At 47.6% G+C, this 16,116-nt stretch overlaps 1 long non-coding RNA gene across 1 annotated transcript in view; it reads right to left on the bottom strand.

The window, feature by feature from the left end:
• LOC147738006 (uncharacterized) overlaps nucleotides 1-14,831 on the bottom strand; it is a 38,877-nt gene extending 24,046 nt beyond the window's left edge. The window contains exons 1-2 of the long non-coding RNA XR_015306198.1: nucleotides 14,780-14,831; nucleotides 6,846-6,914 (exon numbers count right to left, since the gene is read on the bottom strand). This is a non-coding gene — a long non-coding RNA (uncharacterized LOC147738006). The remainder of the gene's footprint in view (nucleotides 1-6,845; nucleotides 6,915-14,779) is intronic.
• Nucleotides 14,832-16,116: the final 1,285 nt, after the last annotated feature.

Genomic DNA, 16,116 nt, shown 5'->3' with positions numbered 1-16,116 from the left:
TTAAAATTAGAGGAAGCATGGCAGACCATACCGTCCTACTCGGAGTTCAAACAATTGGTAAACAAAACAGTTAACCAAATGTCCCAAGATCAGGATAAAGCCGTGCTGCCACGAAAACGAATGCATGGACGGTTTTGCCGACATACAAAAAGCTAAAGCCCCAACCATACCTTTCGGAACATTTTGTAATCCTAATGAAACATCAATTAATCCTACTGAGACTGAGAGTGTATCCAACTAAAGATTTAACTTCCAAATGGAAACGCACATGGACCTCAATGGACTGTCGCCTTTGCGGACAAGGCGACGAATCTGTGCTCCATCTACTCTGCATTTGTCCAGCATTGTTATCTGAACGGAAAAGATTGCTGCGGCCGCTATTGATAAAAGAACAGATAAGGACATGCAGATTAGCAGTAATAAAATGTTTAGGTGGGTCAATAGTGCAATTGGCATGCAAATCATTAAAGCTCTTAACGCTAGCTGCAAAAGCGCTAGAAAAGAAAGACATAGCACTGGACACAGTAAATGTATAGACTTTTTTCAAAGAAATAGAATTCAATTCATTAAGCCAGAACAACTTTATAAGACTAAAAGGCACTAATTGTACCTTTGCTTCTTTTATTTTATGGATCAAAAAGTTTAAAATGGAAAGTTTACTAATTAACCAGTATTTATATATGAATTTTAAAGTGCTCATGTGTTTGTAGCGGTTAACCTGCTCTTTGTATGATTTAAACCAAATCAAATAAAGTATTTTTTTAAGTTCCAAAAAAGAGAAGCTTTTTTCAAACAGACAATAAATGCACTGCAGCCCTCTCCAGGCAACCTTGAAATGTCTCCTATGAACATGTAGAGCTGTATTGTGTAGAGCTCTTCTGGAGGCCAAGCTTTAATCAAGTCTCCTTGGACGCGGCAGTTTTAAACAATTATATCAAGGAAAAGTTGTAGGATTAACTCCGATATTATCTGGAATGAAGAGAGATGAAGGACTAGAACGTATTCTTAACCTCTTCGCCGCTAATGACAAGGGTAACTCGTCATGCTCTTTTCATTGATTTCAATGGAAATTCAATGAAAAGAAAAATATTGCCTTAGCAGCCAAGTGGTTAATCCAAATAGAAACGAATATGGAGCGCTAGGGCCTTATTCAGAGTTTGGCAGACACCATCATAAACACGGCAGATGTCCAATCTGCGATATTACCAATGCATTAACGTTAATTGCCCTTCAAATATGGGAGGTGGGACACCCACCACATTAGGAAGGAGTCCCCTGTCCTCCAAACTCTAAATAAGGCCCTTGCTCAGCATTGGAAGCGTCTATTTTAAGGCTAGCTCTGAGTAGCTGATAGTTACCACTGGTCGGCAAAATGTTATACGAGCTGCAAAGTTACACAGATCTCGTTTGAAACTCATGGTACGAACAGCGAGTGGAGGTAACAAAGAAACTGTACGGGCAGGGGGCAGGATTGAAATGAAATCAAATGAAAAAGGCTTTTATATAGCGCATAGCTACCCAGAGGTAGGACTAAAAAAGGGGGGGGGACCCTTACTGGGAAGAGCCAGGTCTTCAGCTGTTTCCGGAAAGTCAGGTGGTTCGATTAAGCATGGGCGGAAAATCCGTTTCGCTCGCGGATTTTGCGGATTTTCTGTAAATTCGCAATCCGCGAGATTCGCGAATCTCCCGCAAAATCCGCGAGCAGCGGATTTTATGGCTTGCTCGCACTGTTCGCGTAAGTTCGCGGCTTCCCAGTACAACTTCGCGCCCCGCGAATAAGCGCAAAATTGCAGAAATACGATCTTAGCAAAACTGAAACTACTTACCAGGTTCAAAAGTTCAGGCTCATCATTAGTAGCCATTTCCTGTAGTGCTTCCTGAGGGGCCCCTCCAGAGTTCAGTTGCCAGTTGCAACTATTATGTGACCCTGCTCTGAACCTCAGAATAGTTACACATATGCCACAAAGGTCCTGAATTACAGCTAAGGGAGACAAGCAGGAGCCAGGCTGGAAGTTCAAATCCATTAATCAGCCCCTAATTCATTATTGTCAGTTGGGGCAGGGCAGGTGTTGTAACTAATTTTGCAACAATGAAAGCACTTAGCAAGTGCAAAAGATCACTAATCAGGAAGCACTAAGGAAGCAGGTGCCAGCTAAAAAAATATTCTGTGACACATTAATCAGCCCCAAATTAATTCAGGTCACTTGAGGCAGGGAAGGTGTGCTTGCGTTGCCACAATAATGTACACTGACTGGACAACCAGAGGGTGCTGTGATGAAACAGAGGGTGGCATGGGTGGGCCAGAGGGTGGCATGAGTAGTCAGAGAGTGGCAGTGGTGACAGAGAGTGGCAGTGATGAAGAAGAGTGTCCCAAACAGGCTGGACACGTAGAAACAACAAGTTCGCGAAACTTGCGACCCGACAGGTAAGTTCGCGTTTTGCGAAATTGTACAAAACCCTCACGAACTGGCAGAAACCCGCGCGAACACAAAAAAAAAAATCCGCAAATTCGCGAGAATTCGCGGATTTTGCGGATTGCGAGTTCGCAAATCCGCAAAATTCGCGAACGCGAGATTCGCAAAATTCGCCCATGCTTAGGTTCGATGCTTTCCGGAGAGAGAGTGGTAGAGAATTCCATAGCTTGGCCGAATTGTATGAGAAGAGGCAACCACCTGATCTGGCCCTCATTATTCTAGGAACCTCTGCCAGGTGGCGCTCGTCAGAGCGAAGTCTTCTGGAGGCCTTGAGTGAGGAGAGGCAACCACCTGATCTGGCCCTCATTATTCTAGGAACCTCTGCCAGGTGGCGCTCGTCAAAGCGAAGTGTTCTGGAGGCCTTGAGTGAGGAGAGGCAGCCACCTGATCTGGCCCTCATTATTCTAGGAACCTCTGCCAGGTGGCGCTCGTCAGAGCGAAGTCTTCTGGAGGCCTTGAGTGAGGAGAGGCAACCACCTGATCTGGCCCGCATTATTCTAGGAACCTCTGCCAGGTGGAGCTCGTGGGAGCGAAGTCTTCTGGAGGCCTTGAGTGAGGAGAGGCAACCACCTGAGCTGGCCCTCATTATTCTAGGAACCTCTGCCAGGTGGCGCTCGTCAGAGAGAAGTCTTCTGGAGGCCTTGAATGAGGAGAGGCAACCACCTGATCTGGCCCTCATTATTCTAGGAACCTCTGCCAGGTGGAGCTCGTCAGAGCGAAGTCTTCTGGAGGCCTTGAGTGAGGAGAGGCAGCCACCTGATCTGGCCCTCATTATTCTAGGAACCACTGCCAGGTGGAGCTCGTCAGAGCGAAGTCTTCTGGAGGCCTTGAGTGAGGAGAGGCAACCACCTGATCTGGCCCTCATTATTCTAGGAACCTCTGCCAGGTGGAGCTCGTGGGAGCGAAGTCTTCTGGAGGCCTTGAGTGAGGAGAGGCAGCCACCTGAGCTTGCCCTCATTATTCTAGGAACCTCTGCCAGGTGGCGCTCGTCAGAGAGAAGTCTTCTGGAGGCCTTGAATGAGGAGAGGCAACCACCTGATCTGGCCCTCATTATTCTAGGAACCTCTGCCAGGTGGGGCTCGTCAGAGCGAAGTCTTCTGGAGGCCTTGAGTGAGGAGAGGCAGCCACCTGATCTGGCCCTCATTATTCTAGGAAGCTCTGCCAGGTGGAGCTCGTCAGAGCGAAGTCTTCTGGAGGCCTTGAGTGAGGAGAGGCAGCCACCTGATCTGGCCCTCATTATTCTAGGAAGCTCTGCCAGGAGGAGCTCGTCAGAGCGAAGTCTTCTGGAGGCCTTGAGTGAGGAGAGGCAGCCACCTGATCAGGCCCTCATTATTCTAGGAAGCTCTGCCAGGTGGAGCTCGTCAGAGCGAAGTCTTCTGGAGGCCTTGAGTGAGGAGAGGCCGCCACCTGATCTGGCCCTCATTATTCTAGGAAGCTCTGCCAGGTGGAGCTCGTCAGAGCGAAGTCTTCTGGAGGCCTTGAGTGAGGAGAGGCAGCCACCTGATCTGGCCCTCATTATTCTAGGAACCTTTGCCAGGTGGAGCTCGTCAGAGCGAAGTCTTCTGGAGGCCTTGTGTGAGGAGAGGCAGCCACCCGATCTGGCCCTCTTTATTCTAGGAAGCTCTGCCAGGTGGCGCTCGTCAGAGCGAAGTCTTCTGGAGGCCTTGAGTGAGGAGAGGCAGCCACCTGATCTGGCCCTCATTATTCTAGGAAGCTCTGCCAGGTGGAGCTCGTCAGAGCAAAGTATTCTGGAGGCCTTGAGTGAGGAGAGGCAGCCATCTGATCTGGCCCTCATTATTCTAGGAAGCTCTGCCAGGTGGAGCTCGTCAGAGCGAAGTCTTCTGGAGGCCTTGAGTGAGGAGAGGCAGCCACCTGATCTGGCCCTCATTATTATAGGAAGCTCTGCCAGGTGGAGCTCGTCAGAGCGAAGTCTTCTGGAGGCCTTGAGTGAGGAGAGGCAGCCATCTGATCTGGCCCTCATTATTCTAGGAAGCTCTGCCAGGTGGAGCTCGTCAGAGCGAAGTCTTCTGGAGGCCTTGAGTGAAGAGAGGCAGCCACCTGATCTGGCCCTCATTATTCTAGGAACCTCTGCCAGGTGGAGCTCGTCAGAGCGAAGTCTTCTGGAGGCCTTGTGTGAGGAGAGGCAGCCACCCGATCTGGCCCTCATTATTCTAGGAAGCTCTGCCAGGTGGCGCTCGTCAGAGCGAAGTCTTCTGGAGGCCTTGAGTGAGGAGAGGCAGCCACCTGATCTGGCCCTCATTATTCTAGGAACCTCTGCCAGGTGGAGCTCGTCAGAGCGAAGTCTTCTGGAGGCCTTGTATGGTCTAACCAGGGCCTTGATGAGGGGTGGACCGTTTCCCTTCAGAGATTTATGGCCGGCGCATAGAGCCTTAAATGGATTCTCTCCTGTACCGGGATTGGTATGTTACTGACCAAACTCACTGGAGAAAAGAGAGGATTAAAAAATAGGATCTACCACATGGGATGGACCAATCAAAAAGTGATTTAGATCTGCATTTGACATAATCAGTAAACAGAACCAGATGAGCTGACAACCTGCTCATGCCAGAGTGAAAACAGAATCATGTGTTGGCCGGCTACTGCACATGCAGCAAATGAATATGGCCTACGCCAGACCACTATAAAATTCTATATTCATTCTACTGACCGCCCAACAAATTAAACAAGAAAATCTTGCCACTAACATAAATGCACTAAACACACAGTCTCTAGCTGCTGCTAATATCAAGTGCACATACTTTCAATATATCATCTAATGACTACAGTCTCACCCACATCCTTCATCTAACTTAAACTCCCCACTAAGCCCACTCATCATTCACTCCACACTCTCTACCACTGACCTTACTTCATACTTTCCTCTAAGATCACCAATTTGGGGAACACCCCGCTACTTCACTTACTGCCCCTCATCTCTCTTTTATCTCTTTGCTGAACACTCTCACTTTAATTCTTTTTTTTCACCTAGAGAACCCATTGCAATTCTCAAATCAGCCAATCCATCTTGCACAACATCTGACCTCTTCATGGGCATGAATGATAAACACCTTTTTGGATAAATTTCTCAGCTGAACCTCACTACTAAATCTCTTCAGCTTAACTAATATCTATTCACTGGCTCTAAACTGCTATTGTATTATTCCTTCTCAAAATCTTACTTGTGACGGTTTGTCACATGGCTCAGTTAGGCCCAGGGAGAAACGCTGCCATTTTAACATGGACACGTTCACCAAAGTTGCCTTTTCTTTCACATGATTACTTTTGACGCATTTGCATCTGTGAAAGTGAAGGATTGGTTTCCATGAAACTACTTTGCTTACGAATTCCACTTCGTAAGAACACTATCACTACACCTTGACCAACTAAGGTCTGAACATACATTGTACAGATGAGACGGTTTGTTATTCGTCCATGAGGCGAAGCAGCTATCAATAGATCATGAACAAGGGAGGCCTGACTAAGGTCTTGGCCTGGGAACAAGAATGCTTTTTGCTATCAATAAACAACATTTCTAGGTTGGGGTAGAGGAGCACTTGCTGTCATTGCAAGGTCACTTCCTGCTAAAACCTCAACTCAGCTGCTTGCCAATCACTCTACGAGGAGGGATGTCCAACCTGTGAGCAAGACGGGTGTCAGGAAGGCCCTGTAGTAGACGATGGGTTAGAGGATAAGGAGTGCCATGCCATACCTTCATATATTTCTCCCCTCCTATATTCACAGTACCCTGCTACCAGTTGGCTGTTTTGCTGCCAGCATGAACTGGAGAGAGGGTAATTGGCAGGAGGCCCCTTTAAGCCAGAGATGAGGACAGACTTCAGACGATTCACGATTCAAGAAGGCGTGGCGGAGAGCGTGTCAGGTTGGTCAGTAGTTGGTTCAGCTACACGCAGCAAGGGAGTGCAAGGTGGAGAAACCAGACAGAGAAGACCTAACAGCCTTCCGAGAGAGAGAACCGGAGCCTAGGGAAGGTTACAGCTTGTCCGCAAACAGAACACCCGAACCCGGCGGAGGAGGACAAGCCGAAGAAGAAGGAGACCAGACATCAATGAAGGACGCTTAGTCACTACGCCACGGCCCTGGAGTGACATGGCTCTTCCAGGTGCGTGGGCATCTATGGGGCTTTTGGAAAGGGGCTGAGTCAGAGAGGGACAGGAGGAGAGGCGGAGGGGTGAAATGGACCCAGAGAAAAAGAAATAAGTGAGACGGAAAAGAAAGACAAGAGCAGAAATCATTGGCTACTCTTTTTCTTTTTTGTTACTCCAACCTCTACCCCCTCCCTTCACATTATGCATAGCTATTATTTATCCTTCACATCCTCCCTTGACTAAACCATAAAGCAAAAACACTTACCTGAGCCTTTTTCTTCTGTCCGAGGGACTACGGCGGCCGAGGTACACCTAAGGGACTGAAGTGAAAGACCTTGTGGGAAAGAAGAATATAAAAGCGACAATCAATCATTGTGATTTCCTGTAATACTAATAAAAAGTGCATACCAAGAAATTATTCAATGCAGTGAGCTCCCTCTTGACCGACTCTTCTAAATACTTGTTGTAGAATGTGGGCATAATTCCATTAGTCCGAGATAATGGAAAGCCTAATACTACAACTGTAGGGCGCCAGGACGCTCCTTAGCTGGAGCATCTGTGCGCCAAATAAAAACCACATAACATAACATAACATAACTAATTTGCGGTCAAGAAAAATTGTAATGGGCCAGAGAGACAGATGACGACGGCCAAGTGGACAGGGAAATGTTCAAGGCTTCACTCACCCAGCAGGTTGAATGCATACATAAGGTTGCTGACGGTCAAACACCCTAAACCACAAGTCAACAGAGCCACCAATGGGTACATGCAGGGCACCCCAACATATCCCTCCAGAAATATCAACCGGGAGAGGACCCGGATGCCTTCCTTACGAATTTCAAAAGGGCTGCCCAAGCTGTGGAGGGAAAGTGGCCTTTCTTTTTAGCACTGCTATTGACAGGGGAGGCCCAGGCTGTGTACCAAGTGGCTAACCCCACAGGAAACACTCCTTACGAGGACATTAAGGCTGTCATATTGGACCATTTGGGAATGGATCCCGAAGCATATCGGTCAAGATTCAGAAAGGAACGAGGTAACCCTGGAGGTACCCCAAAGACAATATTTTTAAAGTTAAAGGCGGCTGCGGATAAATGGGTAAGACTCCAAGAGACCAGCAAGGAACAAATATTGGTGGTCATTTATCTGGAGCAGTTTCTTGAGGCCTTACCAACACCCACCCAGAGGTATATGTATGTATGTATATATATGTATATGTATAGGCATTTATATAGCGCACTACTTACCCGGAGGGTCCCAAGGCGCTTCGACCGCTGCAAAACCCTTCCTGGCTTCCCTGAGAGATGGTCCCTTAATGGGTATCTCCAGGGTGAGACCAGGCATCCCCGGCGGTCTGGTGGGGCCGTTAGTGAAGATGAGGCAAGCTAATGCCCAGAGTTGCCGAGTGTGAACGCTGATCAGAGTGGGCACTGAGGCGAGAGAATTATCGAGTCCGCTGACCCTGGTCCAGAAACCTGCCGCGCCGGGAATCGAACCCTGGTCCCGGGCCATCCTCTGCTCTCGGGTCTGCCGCCTCTAATCAGTGAGCCACACTACTTCACTACAGCCACCTCTCTCTGTAGATCAAGCTGTGGAGATGGCAACGTCCTTTGCTCGGGCCCAACCAAAGACACTAGCTTTTTAACCTGATAGGTCCTCACGGTATGCCACAGGATGCATGCAAAATGAGAAGAAAACCGTCAGGCCACCACAGGAGCCTCTGAAAGGCAAGCCCTCTAGAGGGGATGACGCTCCGTTCCAGGGACCCAAATGCTACCAGTGTGCGGAGTGTGGGTATATAGCCAGGACCTTTCCTCAAAAAAAGTCAACGGAAGAACTGATGGCTGTCAGTTGTATACCCAAAACCATCCTATATACAGAAGAAATGGGTTCTGGCTTCAACGTAAGTCTTACACTCAATGGAAAAAATGTGATAGTCTTACTGGATTCGGGTTATAGGCAGTCCGTCGTACAGAGCACACTGGTGAAAGACTTTCAGATCTTCCCGGAGCAGTGCTTAATTTGTGAAATATTAGGTGCAGGTGCTCACATTTTTTTAGGAGGCCACACTCACCCCCCATCCCCGCCCTTTCCTCAGTGGCCCAACCCACTTCATTTATTAGCTCCACCCACACCCATAAGCCTCAACACATCTGAGCCGCCTCCTCACCTCTTGAGTTCCGCAAGAAGCTGAAACCTTGGCTCTTCACTTAAGCACCTTGGGGGGCCTCACACCTACACACCTGTCCAAGCGCCTGGATACCCTCTTGAGTGATTAATGCACTATGCAAATCAATACATGCAAATTGACTCTCTGAAATCTCTAGGTGTGGCTGGCCAGGCCTTGGCCTGGCTGGTGTCTTTCCTCAATGACCGAAGTTTTCAAGTGTTCTCTCCTAAAGCAGCTTCCACCATCTGTCCATCTACCCGCGGCGTTCCCCAAGGTTCAATCCTTAGTCCTTTATTATTTAATATTTACGTTAAACCCTTGGCATCTATTGTTGAACAGGCTGGGCTAACCCTGTTTACCTACGCAGATGACACCCAGATTGTCTTCTCCCTATCAGGGAGAGACAAGAACAACATCTCCGCACTCAAGTCAGGCCTCACTCTTGTGGCCGACTGGATGCGGAGAAACTGTCTCAAACTGAATGGGGAGAAGACTGAGGTGGTCATCCTGGGTCGGAATAAACATCTCTGGGGTCCCCACCATTGGCCCATCGAACTGGGTAATGCGCCAATACCATCCACCGCAGTTCGTAACCTGGGTGTCATTATAGACGACAGGTTAACCATGAGACAACAGGCCACTAAGGTTGCGGCCATCTGCTTTTCAACGCTGCGGTGGCTTCATAAGATCCTGTGGATGCTTCCACTCTCCTCCCGCAGAACCGTAGTCCAGGCGCTTGTAACATCACGCCTGGACTATGGTAACATTCTTTACTTGGGCGCAGATAAAGCCACCTTACAGGTGTTGCAGGTAGTGCAAAATGCGGCTGCGCGCCTGTTAAAAAACATCCCCAGACGCACTTCAGCCAAGGCCGCCTTACGTGACCTTCATTGGTTGAGCATCCCTGAACGTATTAAATTTAAGGCACTTTGCTACATGTTCAAGGTTAAGCAGGGCAGTGCCCCAGCCTACCTCCAAGGGTTGATAACACCCTATAGACCCCTACGTCCACTAAGGTCATCGGACATGGGAAAGTTCACCATGCCAAGATGGAAGCTGACAAAAATGGGAGGTCGTTCCTTTTCTACTCTGGGCCCCAAATATTGGAACTCCCTCCCACTGGCTCTAAAATTAGAGACCAATTTGCTTCGCTTCCGTAAGGCTTTGAAGACTTTGCTTTTTACTCAATGTGCCCAATAGTCTGCTGTGGCTCAAGCTAGGTGAAACTTCCTCCTTTCTTCTACAGTCTATCCCTAGCGCCGGGAAACCCATTGTGGGTAGCTGTGCGCGATATAAGCTTAAATAAATAAATAAATAAAACATAACATAATATTAATATATGGGAACGAGGCTGCAGTGTGCCTGGTTCTGTGTATAACCGAAGGTTGAGTTGTGTGGGAAGATTGTTTGATGGGTAAGTGACCGCCAACCTATTGCCAAGGAGTCTTCAGCGGTGATGGAGGCTGGCGTGGCTGCCAGGATGTAAACACAAAACCTGCTGTGTATCTTTCTTGAAACACGCCAACACTTAGCAAATATTAAAGCCAAGATATGGTACCAATGCTTTTATTGATGAAATATTAACTTCTATACTCAGTTTCTTAAAGATATATTTTTTTTAAGTGCCGAGTTGCGGTCTTAATGATTACAAAAAGCTAGTGATTATGATTTTGTGTGTCAAGCCAGGTGTGAAGTCAAGCTTAAGTGTTTATTTATTGAAATGGCCAGAATGTTAACTTAGTTTTTGCCTAATACGCACAAACTGTACTCCGTCCTTTTCACTTTCTTTTGCCAATGAATTGTGAATTTTTTAAAGGAACATAGCTGGTAAGGTTTCAAAAAAATCAACGTCTGTGAGATTAACTTTTTTTCTCTTGCCAAGATTGGTCAATCTTCTGTTCTTGTGTCCAAATTACGCAGTTTGTTACTGATGCAATAGAGTTTTCCTCTAACATGTCTATATATTGCCCACAGTGTAATCAATATCTTTTGAACCTGTTAACCATTGCAAACTTCAATGTTCACACATCATTCAGTAAATAGCTGTTTTTGCATATCAGGCAGAAGTGCAAATGTCGGTGCAAAAAGGTAAAGCGGGAGAGCAAAGTGTATGACTCCTGGCCATGGCAAACAGAAGTGGGACACAGAGGTTGAGTAGCGTGATCAGGGTACTATCTTTTTGGAATGGGAAGCCAAGATGTGATTTTAGAACATTTTGTTCCAATAGCGTAGCCAGTGTGTCATGGACCCTATTGCAAAGCAGAAAATGCCCCTACCCACACCCACTCCTAGCTGCTGTTTGGATTGTAAACAACAGCAGTAGGCCAGCTGAATGAGGCTCAGTGCTACTGCACCTGCTGCATCAATGGAAACAACGTTCCTGGTTAATTCCAAACCAAGAAAGTAGTCCTAAGATCAGCCCCTGCAAGTAAAATCCTAAATAAACACTCTGTTAGGTCCTTTGATACAACTGAGACACATACATCCCTCCGTGTCACCACAACAGAATCATAACTCTGTACCAGCTCCTCGCTGAGGAGTCACTGGACCTAGGAGGTGAGAGTGTGATTGAGAGGGTGGGCTGTGCCTGTGTGGAGCTTGTTCCAGAGTGTAACGCTGCTCTCTGTGGGATGCACATTCCTGTGGTGGCCATGGTGGCGTGTTAATAATGCTTGTCATTGCAGCATGAATGACTGGCAGTGCACTCATTGCACTGTCCTGTGAAGCCCGGGTCCTGCAGAGCCCCCGTGTGCACAGAGTATAAGCGATTGTGAAAGGCAGACTGGAGTCCTCGGCACACACGTTTGCCTCCGCCAGCGCCAAGCACCATCTCTGACAGAGCGCGCACCACATTGGGCCTAAGGGCAAACTGCCTCTTCGGAGAATGACTGGCATGACTAGCTGAGGGTGGCAGTTAGAAACGCTGGGCTTGGACTGGTCTGTGTGCGCCTTTTTCTTTTTATAAAATTCAGAAACAGATCTTTCGGGGGAACACCAGGCTCTTGGAAGAGACTACTTCTATATTAGTTAGGATCTGGCAAGAGGACTTTTTTACCTTTTGCTCAAGAAAACACACCCCCCTAGCTCCCAGCACTCTTTCTATCCCTGACTCTTTGCAACATTTTTCCTAATGCGTACAGAAAATATGGCATTTGACTTTCTGCTAATTACAGTTGTTTATATTCCTACCATAATAACCCAGCAGCAATCTGCACTTTTGTAAGCAAAGAGGTTTCAATGTTTCACCTTGGAGAAAACTGAAAATGTATTTAACATGGACCCTATTTTACAAGGAAGACTGATCATCAGATATTTGTTTGTTCTTAGGGTGTATCCACTTCTGGTACTAACATTACTTGTCTTAAATCTCTCACCTCCAACTGATCTGACCTTTTACCCAGTGCTCTCTTGCCAGAAGTTTTTAGGGGATTCTCAACGGTTCCCTCTGCCACTTCCTCTGCTTGCTCCACGTCCTCTCATCGAACTCAACTATTCCTCCTCTTTTCCGGAGGATTCTTTCGCGGCCAGACACGGGGGATTGGATGGGGAGAAGCAACCAGCTTTCACGTTGACAGGAGTGGCCCGGAAGTCGATTTGTGCCGAGCCCTGCCTGATCCATCTGCACTGAGGCCTCCCTGTCCCTGCAGAGCCTTGAAGCTGCCTCCAACCACAGCCCCCCTCACCGCTTCATTACTTGCTCTGCAGCTGACCAACTCAGATCGAGCCTCGAACAATGAACAAAGCTTCACCATAAAAAAGTCGGCACCTGCAACACTCCTCAGGCTTTGGAGCATACCCATGACTCTCAATTCTATAGACCCGGCCCTGAGAAATAGGTGCTTGTGCTTAGCACCTGAAAGCACCGGCACAAATTAAGCACTGGCCAGGAGAAAAAGACACTCCTCTGCTGCGTTCATGGAGACATCAGAACCTATCCAATAGGCGAAATCCCCATCAAGTTACCCAATGACAGTACTCTACTGGGTAGGTGTATTGGACAACCTATCCGAACAACTAATTTTGGACACAGACTATCCAGAATTCATCTTGTTGCTCAAAAGCACACTGAGGGAGACTTCTACACCCCCTTGTACTCTGCTCACACAAGCCCCTTGGCTTTCGGACTGGTCATTTCAGTATGCCCATTTCAAAGATCCCACCAGCCAGAATGCCTGGCAACAAGCGCAGAACCCAGTGATGCCGTCCTCATTCCCCTCATTCATCCTCAAAAACAATTTAATATACAGGATAGGAAAAAAAGATGATCCCCCACAGTTAGTGGTTCTCCAGAGATTTTGCGATCAAATATTTTTTGCCCAGTCACACATTCTAGCAGGTCACAGTGGGCCTGAAAAAATAATCCAGACTGTGTTGAGATATTTTTATTGGCCAGGGATATTCGCCAATGTAGATAAATACTGCAGGGTGTGTGAAATATGTCAGAAGAAGGCCCCCAAAAAACCCCTGCCGTTCCCTTACAACCTCTAGCAATCATCGATAACCCCTTTGAGAGGATAAGTATGGATTTACTGGGTCCTCTCCCAAAATCGGAAAAATTATGTATCTGTATACTGGTTATTTTCGATTACGCAACTCGATACCCAGAATCATTTCCCCTCTGAACACCAAGCACGAAAAAAAATTTGTGAAAAGTTACTAGAACTGTTTTCGAGGGTAGGATTTCCCACAGAGATTTTGACAAACCAGGGAACCCCCTTTGCTTCTCGTTTAATGAAACAAGTTTGTAAAACCTTGAATATTACCCAAATAAGAACATCGTCCTATCACCCTCAGACAGATGGTCTGTGCGAGCGATATAATGCCACCTTAGAGCAAACCATGAAGAAAATGCTAACCACCGAAGGGAAAGAATGGGACATGTTGTTGCCCCTCGCCCTCTTTGGTATTAGAAGCCTGGTTTAGAGAATCTTGGGTTGTTCTCCCTTTGAATATCTTTACGGGAGACAGCCACAAACCTTGCTAGAAATGACAAGAGAAGCGTGGGAACAAGAGAAACAAGAAGACACACAACACCTTCTAGAATACACCCAAAGCCTAAGAAACAGCATACAGAAACTGTGAGATTTGGCTCACGACAACCTAGAAAAAGCTCAAAGAAGCTAGCAGATGTCTTGCAATAAAGGAAAGAGGTGACAGCAGTTACAAGTCCATGACTAGGTGCTCCTACTCCAACCTACCTCTATTCGCCAAACAAGGGCAGAATGGAAGGGACCATGAAGTTGTTGATAGGATAGTCCTCACTACTTACCAATTACGCCTTTCCTCAACCAAAACCTAGATATACCACATAAATCTACTAAAGAAATGGTTGGGACCCCTCCCCAAAGACACCCATTACGTGTTGTCTGACTCAAAACCCATTCATTCAACAGTGACTCAATTGCCCATAAACGAACATCTAACAGAGGAACAAAAAGTGTCTCTTCAGGCCCTCTTAGAGTCCTTCTCCTCCATCTTTTCCGACCTCCTGGGAAAATCAACAATAGTCGAGCATGCCATTGTTACCCCACCAAATAAAGTAATAAAACAACGCCCCTACAGAATACCAGGCGTTAGGCGGGACGCGGTTCCTGCCGCAATAGAGAGCATGTTACAACTAGGAGTCATAAAACCTTCCAGCAGTAACTGGTCCTCCCCATTGTCACAGTTCTGAAACCGGATGGTTCCATTCGTTTTTGTATATACTTCTGAGCAGTCAATGCCATCTCGAAATTTGACTCGTCAGCACGCCATGGCCCCGGAGAGACTTTGCTCTTCCAGGAGCCTGGGAGTCTACGGGGCTTTTGGAAAAGGGGTGAGTCAGAGAGGGACGGGCGGAGAGGCAGAGGGGTGAAAGGGACCCAGGGTAAAGGAAATAAGTGAGACGGAAAAGAAAGACAAAAGCAGAAATCATTCGCTACTATTTTTCTTTTGGTTACTCCAACCTCTACCCTCTCCCTTCACACTTATGCATAGCTATTATTTATCCCTCACATCCTCTCTTGACTAAACCATAAAGCAAAAACACTTACCTGAGCCTTTTCCTTCGGTCCAAGGGATGACGGCGGCCGAGGCTTACTTAAGGCTCACCTAAGGGACTGAAGTGGAAGACCCTGTGGGAAAGAAGAATATAACAGAGACAATCAAACATTGTGATTTCCTGTAATACTAATAAAAAGTGCACACCAAGAAATTATTCAATGCAGTGAGCTCCTTCTTGACCGACTCTTCTACAATGGGGAGCTACAAACTCTCCCTCCAGGGAATGGGGGACAGAGACACACACACACATACACGCACGCACACACACACACACACACAGGAAAGCATCGTAGGGAAACGCCTGATACAGTTTTTATATGCTGGCATATGTACTTTGTTTTAGAAAGATGGTGGAACTATTTATTTTGTTCAATGTGCTTATACTGCTATTTACTTTTATCACCTCTTTCCTCACCGGAAGAACCCAGAGAGTCCGCCTCCCCCTTTCCGATCCAAAGCCACCACGATCACCTGCGGCGTACCCCAAGGATCATCCCTCAGCCCTACCCTTTTCAATATCTACATGGCACCGCTCGCCAACATCATCCGAGCACACCACCTCAACATCATCTCGTACGCCGACTATACCCAGCGGATCCTCTCCCTCACCAAGGACCTGACCACCGCCAATCCGACCTCCAAAAGGGAATGAAGGCTGTTGCAGACTGGATGAAGACTAGCCAGCTGAAACTGAATTTGGACAAGACAGAGGTCCTCATCCTCATATCCACCCCCTCCGCATGGGATGACTCCTGGTGGCCGGCTATGCTGGGAGCTGCCCTGATACCCACCAACATCACATGCAACCTGGGGTTCATTGTGGACTCCGCGCTCTCTATGGCCCAGCAAGTTAATGCTGTTTCCTCTTCCTGCTTCAACACCCTTGGTATGCTCTGAAAGATCTACAGATGGATCCCTACCAAAACCAGAAGGACGGTCACCCAAGCAATAGTCAGCAGCAAGCTGGACTATGGCAACGCCCACTACGCAGGAACCATGGCCACACTCCAGAAGAGACTCCAATGCCGACAAAACGCCTCTGCACGCCTCAACATCGGACTCCCTCGCAACAGCCACATCACCGCCCACCTGAGAAACCTGCACTGGCTCCCGGTCAACAAGAGGATCACCTTCACGCTCCTCACTCGCTGTACAGCAGCACTCTGCAGCACCACTGTACAGCAGCACTCTGCAGCACCACTGTACAGCAGCACTCTGCAGCACCACTGTACAGCAGCACTCTGCAGCACCACTGTACAGCAGCACTCTGCAGCACCACTGTACAGCAGCACTCTGCAGCACCACTGTACAGCACCACTCTGCATCA

The sequence above is a fragment of the Lissotriton vulgaris genome, chromosome 1_1, assembly GCF_964263255.1.
Source record: "Lissotriton vulgaris chromosome 1_1, aLisVul1.2, whole genome shotgun sequence".
Classification (NCBI taxonomy): domain Eukaryota; kingdom Metazoa; phylum Chordata; class Amphibia; order Caudata; family Salamandridae; genus Lissotriton; species Lissotriton vulgaris.
The sequence above is the reverse complement of the archived record's forward strand: the minus strand, read 5'-3'. Positions and strand labels throughout refer to the sequence as shown.